We start from the raw sequence: 12,339 nt of genomic DNA, 5'->3' as shown, positions 1-12,339 counted from the left end.
AGGGACTAGATTATCTTGAAGACAGGCGGAGGGAAACGTTCAGAGCGGAGGAGGCTCCTGGCGTAGGTGACGTCACGGCGCTGGCGACAGAATGTCTGAGTGAGGCGGGAGCTAGCTGCACGTGAATAAATCTGGGAAAAGAGTGCGAGGAGGGGGGAGGGAGGGGCGGGGACGATGATGGTTATGAGTAGGAATAGAAAGAAGGTTCCCCGAACTTTTTTAGTTGAAGGATTCCCCACACACACACACACACACACACACACACACACACACACACACACACACACACACACTAGGCAACTGCATATTCATTAGACATTTACAGACCTAATGCTTAGGAGAGGGCTATACAGAATTTAAATACAGACTCTTATCAGGCTTCATGGCATTTTATCTCATTATAACATTGCAATCAACTGGTAATATAACACTAGATTTAGACTTTCTACCCCTTTTTACCTTACTACATTTATCTGACAGTACAGAATTGCCATAGTTATTTTGCATACAATTTAACATACATAACATATAATCAGCTCATAAAATATTATGCATTGTTTTATATATATATATATATATATATATATATATATATATATATATATATATATATATATATATATATATATATTCATGTGTATTTGTGTGTGTGTGTGTGTGTGTGTGTAAGTCTAGATTGGGTTGGTATGCGTTGCCCAGTGCTGGAGATATCTGCCATCGAGATGCCTGCCTTCTCTCCATGTATTGGAACTATATTGTACTCGGCTTGTGGTGCCAAAAAATACATTTGGAAAACTCAACAGCAAGGTCTCTTTCCAGAAATTAAGACCAGTCTACTCAAGATAATCCACAGACCTGGTTATGAGCAGTTTCATGTAGGAAAATAGCAAATAGGACACAAAATCATGTTATGTTTTGCATGTATATACTGTATATATTAAATAATTTGTTTGACAAATTAACAGTTAAATTATATTGTCTTTAAATTTGATCTAAATTTAGGCTACTGTTTCAAAAGCCATCTCCACACTGTAAAGAATAAGATTGTTCGGGGGGGAAATCCTTTATTTATTTACTAGTTGATATACATAATAAATACTGGATTCAGACTATAAAATATCCATATAGTTTTATAGATAATTTGGGAATAATTGCAAGACGCACAAATAAAGTCTTACAGATGCTCAAAACATTTGTTGGCAAATTGAATTACTTGGCTGAAGAGTCTGGGCCATCCTGTCTTTATGCTGCATAAAGCAGCCGTATGAAGAAAATTATATTTTACATCACACAAATTCACTAATGCAGTTGCTGGTATCAGGATTATGTGTGCTTTAAAAATGAAAATCAATTACTGTTGCATGTACTTTACTAATGTACTTATTATTGTTGCATCATGGCGATGAAGCTACCTAAACAATCACAAAGAGGGACCTTCTCCCTCGTAACAGTAATGGCTATGACAGCTGACACTGTAATGGCTTTAATATCTCACTTATTATACACACTGAAGACTGAATATTGTTATCCTGGTAAAAAAGAAAAAGAAAAACTTTCATACATATTCTGAACAGACAAAGAGAGGGTGCTGTTATTTCCTGTCCTATAAACTAGTCTTGCACTGTGGCGGTAAGAACTGAATGTAGAGGCAATTAGATGACAGTCCTATTGTTGAGTCATCACACAGCAGGACACCAACCACTGATGGAGAAGAAAAAAGGCCAACAGAGGGGTCAGCTCCTTCCCATCTCTCCAAAGTTGGAGTACATGTCTCCTACCTTAAGGTAAGCTGTAACTGAAAGAGACACAGTAAGCACCCGGTGAATCTGAAGCCATGGCAAGACAGGGGAGATATAATGACATTCAGGCTGTGAGATAAGTTTATCACAACCACATGATTCCCAGGTGCCATCCAAGATCCACATCTGTCATGTTCATGGGGTGCAAACCTGGCAAAAGATCCTAAATGGTCACTACACTATAGTACAATAAAAACTGCAGCACATTTTGGGAGTTACCATTGACTAAATTGGGAATTGTCAATGATAAAATGTGAAGGTGAAGAAAATTAGGTAAAATCCAAACCTTGTGACCTAAGATTGTTTATTTGTTCTGGACCAAGGAAAAAAATAGTTGCCTCTTAATTCTGGTCTCACTGGTCACAATGGCTTTTTACAAACGAACACTTATCCAGTCCATTTGGGGTTAAAGTCTAGTCAGCCATGATTGGATCATAATGCTATCTCTATGGTTTATAGATTTGTGGACAACTAATCAGTTTCTAATGTCCCATCATTTGCCTTTAATCATTGTCCTGAGGAAAAACTAAAAAAATATGGCCTATATATATATATATATATATAGGCCATATTTTTATATATATATATATATATATGTGTGTGTTTGTGTGTGTGTGTGTGTATACAGAGATGGCAAAAGTACTCACTTCCCGGACTCAAGTAGAAGTAAAGATACAAAAGATACTCTGGTAAAAGTAGAAGTACTGATTTAACTTCTTTATTCAAGTAAAGGTAACAAAATACTGGCTTGGAAATTTACTTAAAAGTATAAAAGTAAAAGTAGCCTTGCAAATGACAACCATTTTTTATGCAAAGCTACCTGGACCACACAAATGTTACTAGAGTGCAAGCTGAGAAACTTCAGAGGACATGGAAAAAAAACTGGGATCTCCGTTTTCTTCATTTTCAATCATGTTGCCATCCACACTACTGCAGTATGTGCTAACGTTACCGCCATCAAGCCGCAATGATTTGCCGTGAATGAATGCTGCCGAATCGGTCGAGTCATCTTGTAGTGGTGCGTCAAGTCCAACGTATATTCCCATCCAATTAGATTGAATTCGGTGCTGATGACGCAAAAAATAATAACGGTAACTCCACTGAAATTATTTGAAACTAAAGTAGTACTTCTTTAGCCTCGTGAGACCGTCCTGATCTAACCAGTATTTTCGCCCCTTCCAAAAAGTTCTCCAACGGAAAGTTCCCAGATGGATATGCCGAGCAAATGCGAAGCAATCCATCTGGCGGAGTCAGGTTAGTACTTCTTGGGGGAATTACTGGAATTGTTGGGTCTTTGTATATTATAGAGTGTGGTCTAGACCTACTCTATCTGTAAAGTGTCTTGAGATAACTCTTGTTATGATTTGATACTATAAATAAAATTGAATTGAATTGATGTAACGAGCCAATTTTGTAAAATGTAAGGAGTAGAAAGTACCGATATTCGTGTTAAAAATGTAAGGAGTAAAAGTAAAAAGTTGGCAGATAAATAAATAGTAAAGTAAAATAAAAATATATATGCAGTATAAAGCCCCAAATCACAAATTACTTGCCTCAGAGGGCAATACTATCTGTACAACATAATGCATCTTTAAATCAGATAAAGAAAAACTTCACACACACAAAAAAAGACAACTTTAACAGAAACAAGAGCAGGAACCTCAGGAAAAGTATCGGGATCCCTCAAGCTGTTGTACATTCAGAGATAACAGAAGTAGCGGTTGTAAAACTATATTTATATTGTTCCTAAAGGACATACAATTTCATGCTCAAATTTAATTTCTCATCCTGTCACCTCAGCATTTCTTCGGAAGTAAGTCCCGTTCTACTTTCCAATACAGAAATCACAATCATACTGGAGGGCAGGAAGAAAACATATCTTCATCTAAGAGAAGAGCTACAGGTCCTCAAATAGTAAAATACTTCTCTGTTCCCTCAACCCAAAACAGGACAAGAACTTCAAGGCCAACATGTTGCCTATAAAGCGTGTAGACAGGACATTAACATTTGAACCACTTAGTAGGCTCTATTAGGTCAGGGTTCATATAGAGCCGGGAGCCATTTAGAAACTTTGGAGCGCTGCCTGTCTCTAACCGGACAGAGGAAGAGCGGACTCACGGGTTAGGATTGATTACAACATTAACTCCATAGACTTCCATGAATTAGCACGGGGTTGAAATGCTTAAAGCTGACTGACACAAGTGTTTAGATGACACTCCTTCACACATGCAATTCATTTTGCCATCCGAAGGCTCATGGCAAGCCCATCACATTTTTTGCAGCAATGCGAAGCATGGCAGCAGTGCATCAGGCCAGCTCACATTTCAAACGGGTGGCTCATTTGGCACGGCTTTTTGCAAGTCCTTCTAGAAATAATGTCTGGGGTGGTAATATTTAAATGCTGTCTCCAGGGGCTCTCGGTTTACCTCTTCTACCTTCACTGCACAGAGACAGAGGATGCACCAATCAGAGTGGGACACTACCTTAGGTCCTACTTGCTCGCCACTTAAATCATGATATGTCCATTTACATGCAGTAAGGTTCATAGATAAGTTGTGTGCATGATGGTCAGACATACACCTTATCTATCTATATCTTACACTATTTTCACAGTCTCTCAAACATATTTGATTTATTGTTCTCATGGGTCTTTTAGAGAGTTAATCACTGGCCCTCTCACTAGACAATGCCGCGTTTCCAATCTAAACCCACTGTGTAAAATGAGACTCCTTGAGGATCCTTGTCTATATCCCTCAATTTAAACCAGCTGCCGACGCTTGTATACACAGTGCACCTGTATGTTGGCCAGCTGTCCCTCACTATACAGGTGCACTCTCAGAAGAATTTCTTCACTTTTGTCCTAATATATATATCACGTTTGACGGTATTGCCTATGTTTGTGTGAAAAAGACATGCAGGTCAAGTACATTTTGGCTACGTTCACACTGCAAGTCTTAATGCTTAATTCAGATTTTTTGCTTAGATCAGATTTTTTGTTTGGCTGTTCACATTACCTTGTGGCCTATATCAGATTCCAGTGTGAACTGTTTGCGGTTTCGAACTGACCCGCATGCGCAAAAGAACAATATCAATGACATCAGACGCAGCACGCTGTTGCACTAAAGTTAGGGAGGTTATGGAGGAAGTAAGCATTTTCGCTTTCATTTCAAAATGTTGGTGTAACGGCAGCCATAACATTAAATGAGAAGGTGCTGAGGAGGAGAAGATTGAAGAGAAAGAGAGCCAAATTGGCTATTTTGGCCTTTTGCAGGGTTTTGGCTGGTTATGGTTATGTTGTCCTGTGTCCCCGTTCTTCCATTTCGTTTGCTATTTTTTCAAAAACTGAGCGGTTACGGTATGATCCTTTTAGTTTTGATTGAAGTATCTACCCATACACTAATTAGGTCTAACACCTCACTCTCCCTCCATTGACTTGCTCCATCACTGTTCTCCATTTTGTAGGCCTAGTCAGGTTTTTATTTTTTACTGTCTGTGTCCAGGGCTAACTCCCGCCGGTGCATAATTGCGACAAAAAAATAAATAATCAGACCTGGGTCTGATTCAGGACCACATATGGAAATGGTCTAAATCTGATCTGAAAAAAAAAAAATCTGATCTGGGCAAGATTTGAGTGTTCACACTACTTCTGAAGAAGTCTGATTTGGGCCACTTTTGCCTGCAGTCTGAACATAGCCTTTGAGACGCCAAATTGCCAAGGGGTGTTCTGCTTTAGACATGCAAAGGAAAGGTTTCTCTTTGGTTGATAAATTTATGCTTGACACATACCTTTGAAGATCCTTCTGAGCTTAGCTTCTAAACAAAGGTTTGCTGGTACCTACGAGTCACATTTCTTTGTGAAGTCTTGTCAGTTTGCCTTCATGAGACAGTAAAAAGTAACGTAAAAACCAACCACTTCTGACAGTTTATTGTAATGTTAACATATAAAGCTAAATATTTTCTTTAAGTTTGATAATTAGGCCTGCTATGACATTTATTACAGGTTATGTTGTCAACATCTTAACTTAATTTAAACTCTTAATCAAATAACACTTAATGACAACAGTCATAAACATTCAAAAAGACTCAAACTTGATGTTCAGGACTGGTGCCATGTCATGGTTATAACAGTGTCATATCAGTCTTATGCACACCCTTTCATATAAAGTGTTACCAAAGTCATCTTAAGAAAGCAAATTAAAAATCAAAAAAAAAAAAATTGAGTAAGATGGTATGCAACATATGCACAGACTTGTATGTGTCAATATACAGCTACAGCTGGTTGGCTTAGCTTAGCATAATGACTGGAACAGCAAGCCTGGTTCTGTCTAAAGCTAACAAAATAAACCTACCACCACCTCTAAAGCTCACTAATTAACACACTTTAGTTTGTTTAATGTACAAAAAACAAAGTGTAAAAATGTCAAGTTGTGGTTTTATAAAGGCTTATGTGCCAGAATATGTCATGATTCAGGAAGTAACTGCTCCTGGCCAAGAAACAGACCTTACTCACTAATAAAAGGTTTAATTTGATAGCGTGTTTTACAATGGACAGGACATCTTGTGATAGATCATCATTGGAGTGAGAAGATATGCTGAGTCATCTGATGCAGTGCTGAAGAATGTAAAGGTCACAGTTTCAAGCAGTATATTTAGTATTTAGCTGGATCTTCTTGCCAGAGGTATTTCCATGACGTCTGGAACAAAAATGAAACATTTCACAGGCAAATAGTATCTACAATGTCCTCGCCAGTCAAGGTGCATAAATTAGTACAGTGTAGTATACAAGGGGACACACTAACTAGTCTTCTTGTTTGTGATCTATTTCAAAACACCAATAGCTACGGTAGAGGAGGACTGATCAAATACTTTCAACGAGATCATACAAGAAACCTCTCTAGTGTAATGTCTTGCGTCAGATCAAACCTGCATCCTGCCAACCAGATCATCAAGCAGATGTTCCCTCTGTAGAACCAGGATGAGGTCATCATACCTCAGGAGACAAGGGGGGGGTCTGTACATCTGGAGCTGGCTGGAGCATTGTAAGCGATAGCCATCATGACATCACCTCTTCCTGGTTTGGCCTCCAAAGACAGATCTGCAGGGCAAAAATAGACCACTCCTCAAAGCTGATGACTGATTGTTTGCAGTGAAAATGATTACGCTAGTGGATAAACCACAAAGACATTTCAGGTCAAAGATCATAGAGAAGAGCAGTGAATGATTAGATTCTATATAACTGCTTAGGTTACAGATATAACAAGATTCTATATAACTGTTAAATTGCTTATAGAGATATTTCTATCAAATGTGGGAATCATTAATTGTCTGTATGAGACTAATGAATTGAAGATTTCTGGACAGAAGTTTTATATATTACTTTACATGTGTAAGGTTATCTGTAAACCCTAGATTATGTATCATTTGAGTCTTTTCAGCACAACGTAACTTGGGATGACAATAGCGGTCCACCAATTTGCCCAAGACTGAGATATCTCAACTATTAGCCTACTGTAGATGGAATACCATGAAACTCTGTATAGACAGTTGTGGTTCCCAGAGGATGAATTGCAATAACTGGTGACCCCTTAGCTTTTCAGCTAGTGCCATCATTGGGTCACATTAGTTCGTCCAATAAAATACCTTCAAAACCAACTACATTCCCATCAGCCTCAGCTGCTCTTTGTGTTAGCCTAAGTGCTATTTAGCAAATGGTGACTTTAGCATCCTGACACACCAAACTAAGCTGGTGAACATGGAAAACCTGCTAAACATTAGCATTGTAAGCATGTTGCCATTGTTTTTGTCGTTTGTTTTGTATGAGTAAGCACATTGTGAGAAATGTATAATCCAAAGCAAAAGTCCTCGTAGGTGTCCTCATACCTGGCAAATGAAGCGGATTCTGATTGGTCTTAAATATTTTGATGTATTCTGTGTGTATTGATAGAAACCATGTGCGGTTGACTGCCTTGGTTTTAGGTGCTCTTGTTGGCACCTTTTGATTTGTTTGCATGCTCATGTGAACATGTGTGGCGAGGGGTGGGGTTACGGTGGTTTAAAAAATAAATAATTAAAAATACATAAAATAAATGTACTTTAAAAAAAAAAAAAAAAAGGCACAGGTTCGAGCAGTGTGATCCAACAGAACAAATGACACAGACAGGTTAAAATACAACAAGATAATTTATTTTAACACCATAAATGAGACCCTAAAAAAAAAAATATAAAAAAAAAAAAAAATTCTAAAAACCCTTAAAAAAATAAAAGACAAAATGTCTTAAATTAAAACCCCTATTTAAAAATCAAAAAGGTGAGGGAGCTCAGCTTGGTTACCGCATTAGAGTCCATTATGCTAGGTACAGCCACACCGGTTTGTTGTCTCTACCTTCAGCTTCATGGAACGCTCGTCCTGGTGTCCAGCAGCTCTCTCCAGTCAAAGCTTCCCCTGTCTCGTCTCCAGCAGCGGTGCCAAATCAGTGCGTTTCGTTCTTCTTGCCATTCTCATCTCTTTCTTTCTTTCTTTCTTTCTTTCTTTCTTTCTTTCTTTCTTTCTTTTTATTTATATATTTTTTTTCTCATCTCCTTCTCGGCGTGTTTCTCCTGCTGCTCAGCTCTCTGGTCACCTCTTAAAACATGACCTGTTCACTGCCCCACAGGTGACTCACATCAATGCTCATTAAGCACAGTGCCAAAGGAAGGTGTAGTAACCGCACACAGCAAAAATCAAACACTACAAAATAAAAGCCTGCCAGGCCCAAGCAACACAACAAAACAAACCATGCAAACATAAATTGAATCAATAATTAAAGCACAGCAAACAAATTAACATGCAAAACAGACGACAAATCAGGAATAAATAAATCAGAGCAAACCAAAACATACTTGCACAAAACTATAACCAAACACCAAAACTCTGCCGTGTGACACATGTATTTGTATAGATGTGCTAAAAAATTCAATAAACATGTGTTTTAAAAAAGGAGAACAGCTTGAATTCTGGACCAGTCATTTACAGAAAAGAGATGAAGAAAAATGGTTTGGAATACAGCACTCATACATAGCCTACATAACAATACCACACTGAGTTGGTCCAACTCAATGGGTGGTGAGCTGGTATTTGCTCTACTGTGGTATCATGACACCATATGAAATGAATGTTGCCTCCACATTGCAAATGTGTAGACTGCAAATCACATGCTAAAAATGTAATATGAGTTCAAACCATTTTCTGAGCCAATGCTTACTTGAACCCATAACAACAGCAGGCCACAGAGCTGTAAATGAAGAAAAGCACATACATGGCCAACCTGGGAATTCCCTCCTCACACAGGGGACTCAGGGATAGAAACTGTACCCAGACAGTGTGATGATGTCACCAATCTTTAATTGATCCCTGTGGTTACAGCTGTCATGAGACCAGGATAGATGTGTGTGTGTGTGTGTGTATAACAGGGACAGAGAGGGGGTTGATATGTTTTATAGGGACTTGAACAGGATGAAACATTTACAGACCAAGCTCACTTAACTGCACAATGCTCCATATAAACTCCCATTCACTTAATTCCTGAGTAAACTAACCGAGGCTTTGCTCATGTATGAACGTGGTGTCATGTGTTGCTTTCAGCCAGATAAGTGCACCACCCGTCTCCTCTCCCCACCTCCCCTCCACCCTCAGTTTAAAGACTTGGCCCTTGGGGTGGGGGCCCATCGATCATGACTATTTACAACAGGACACCAGAGCAACACTGCTGCTCAGCCCAGTTAGCTGATCCACCTTCCTTTGACCTGATTTTTTGACCTGAGTTCTGAGAATTACATTTTTTCCTCTTTGTCAGGTGAGGATGCCAATCTCCTTCTCCTCACACTAAAATAAATATTGTCCTTTAGTACAAGAAGAAAGCTCATCAAGTCAACTAAACATAACTTGTCACAAGTCCCCACCATAAACAGACATAATGCATTGTGTTTTGAAATAAGCACAAAGTGATCTCATGTACCTCAGTGGTAGGAAATTAATTTTCCTAAACCACCTATCTACAGCTCCATTTACATTTCCCATATAAAATCAAAATAAGTATGAGTAAATGCACACAGTAACAGAAAAACACACAATCCTTAAAGGCTCTATCTATATTTAAATTATAATGTCAGTGGTTGACAGCATAAACCATGGATTTTATTACAATCAATACAAGTCCTTGGACGATAATAAAGGTTTTATTTACATAACCTTTTTCATTGTAAACATTTAGTGTACATACAACATGTGGACAGAAATGCCCACTGGTATAGAAGAGCAGCTAATTTGTAAGTAGATATGGAGCACCATCTAGTGGTAAAGAGTGGTCAGTGAAATAATTTGCTGATTTTGGGCTGCAAACTCCTAATCTTAGTGTACAGTATACCAAGTAGATTTGATAAATGGCACATCAAATTTCCACTGCTGGAAATGTCTACACGTAAATGTAACTTGGTGACATTATCTTAAGAGACAGAAATGTCCTCAAATATACATTCAACTTCATAAAAAGGTATACAAATAATTACAACAAGCATAATGAGACAACTTTAGTGCATTACTTATTTAAGAGTTTAAAAAAAAAAAATGACAGATAGTAATGTGTTTGTGCGGATGCATGAGCAAGGTCTTTAAACCAGTGTTCTCAGTGATATCCCAGATATATCATGTTATTTCAGCACTATCTCATCTGACCACATCAGTCAGGAGCAAGCGTCAACCTCCGGGCCTGAAAAGTGAAGCCAATGTGGATGTGCCTCAAATCTGCATTCTTTCTAATACCCAACAGGGGGCGACTCCACTGGCTCCAAAAAAAAGTCTGATTGTTTAGAAGTCTATATGAAAATGATCATACTTCTCACTTGATGTATTACCTCAGTAAACATTTTCATAATGAGTTTATGGTCTCAGTTGCAAGTTTTAAGTCTTGTTCAATAAAGCATGTTCATTTTGTAAGTTAAGGTCCCATTTAGAGTAAAATAGATGATAAAGCAGGGTATTCCGCTACTATGGCGATCTGTCAATCAGGATATAGGCTTAGAAACAAAGAGATGAAAAAGCTAACGAAAATAATGAATGAGTCATATCAATTATATATTTGTGTGATAAAGGTGCATTTGATGGCCCTGAATCCTGCTTTTGTAGGTCTAAGCTATGTTTTCTGAGCTACACCACCTGTGGATTGTTTGAATCCATGTCAAAGGGTCATTTGGGATAAGCAAGCTGTGGTCTAGTAGAGTTAATGGAGTTTTTCCATCCCCTTCATCCAAAGTGAATCAGAAAGTCAACCCCCATGCCTTACTATCTTTTACTCTTGGCAGAATAGAGAGGAACTTTGTTATACTGTATGTGTTACATTGTCCCTGTACATCATGAGGTTAATCAAGCAGGAAATCTGGAGGAGAAATAAGATTAAGTTGATAAAAGAGGAAACATACTTTATGAACATGTGAGTCGTTGGATTTAGCCTTCTGAATACAGCCCCTGTCTATCTATTATCACATTAAGAGGGAAACTCCATTTAAGACTATGTGCAGAGAGAGACAGTGTACATTTTGGTATTAGCTATTCAATTTTTTTTAAACGGACACAGCTGCAACACTCCCCTTAATTACATCCGTATATCCTAAGAGGTTTGTGAACCCTTAATGTTTTGGGGATCCGATCCACATAATGAGGCTCTAATAGCCTCTAATAGCCTTAATCTTTATACCACAAAAAATAGGTCATAATCTCTTGTCAGTCTGGAGTGTCCTTGGGAGTCATAGAGCACATACGATCTGATCATTTGTAAAAATCTTGGAGAAAATGCAAATGTAGAAAACATTCTCCTCTACTCCTTTGTTGCCGTTATACTCTTCTATCTGGATGTAGTTTGTAAATTACTGTGTGTACACTCACTCACATCACTTTTTTTTGGGGGGGGAATCAATTTTTTAAATTATTTTTTAGCACCATTTATCATACAGACATACAGAACAGATTCCACAATATGTACCAGGTAATGTCAAGTGGTGCATAGAACAGATGAACACAAATTGAACAAGAACAAAAACCCTCTCCCACCCCCCACCCTCTGCGGTCTCGAGGAAAACAAAAGAAACAAACAAACAGAAATCACACCTTGCCCAGTCGCTCTCCTCTAGTTCTTGTGTGGTGTTGAGGCCATTAGGTCTGATATTTGTGCTGCTGCACTTTCCCATAGGCTGATAGTTGATGGTTTAGCTTTGTTAATCCTTGCTGTACAGAGCTCAAGCATAACTATGTCTAGGAAATACACTAACCACTGTTTTATACAAAGCGAGTGGGGGGAGAGCCAGCGTTGAGCTATTATTTTCTTGGTTGCAGTTGAGCCGGCTAGCCAAATCTTCCTCTGTCTCTCAAGCAGGTGTAATTTAGAGTCATCATTAAGTAGCAAAACAATCGGGTCAGTAGGGCTTAGATATCCTATCACATCAGATATTATTGATGTTGTTTTATGCCAGAACTCATGCACCTGTTCACAATCCCAGACCATATGTAGGA

At 38.3% G+C, this 12,339-nt stretch overlaps 1 long non-coding RNA gene across 1 annotated transcript; it reads right to left on the bottom strand.

Annotated features, from left to right (window-relative positions):
* Positions 1–6,305: 6,305 nt before the first annotated feature.
* On the bottom strand, positions 6,306–8,429 carry LOC120561691. The gene is made up of 3 exons (XR_005639636.1): positions 8,182–8,429; positions 6,723–6,894; positions 6,306–6,493 (listed from the first exon to the last, which is right to left on the bottom strand). It is a non-coding gene; the product is annotated as an uncharacterized LOC120561691 (long non-coding RNA).
* Between the last annotated feature and the right edge of the window lie 3,910 nt (positions 8,430–12,339).

This window comes from Perca fluviatilis, chromosome 1 (assembly GCF_010015445.1).
Source record: "Perca fluviatilis chromosome 1, GENO_Pfluv_1.0, whole genome shotgun sequence".
Lineage (NCBI taxonomy): Eukaryota > Metazoa > Chordata > Actinopteri > Perciformes > Percidae > Perca > Perca fluviatilis.
This window is presented reverse-complemented; position numbering and strand designations above follow the sequence as displayed.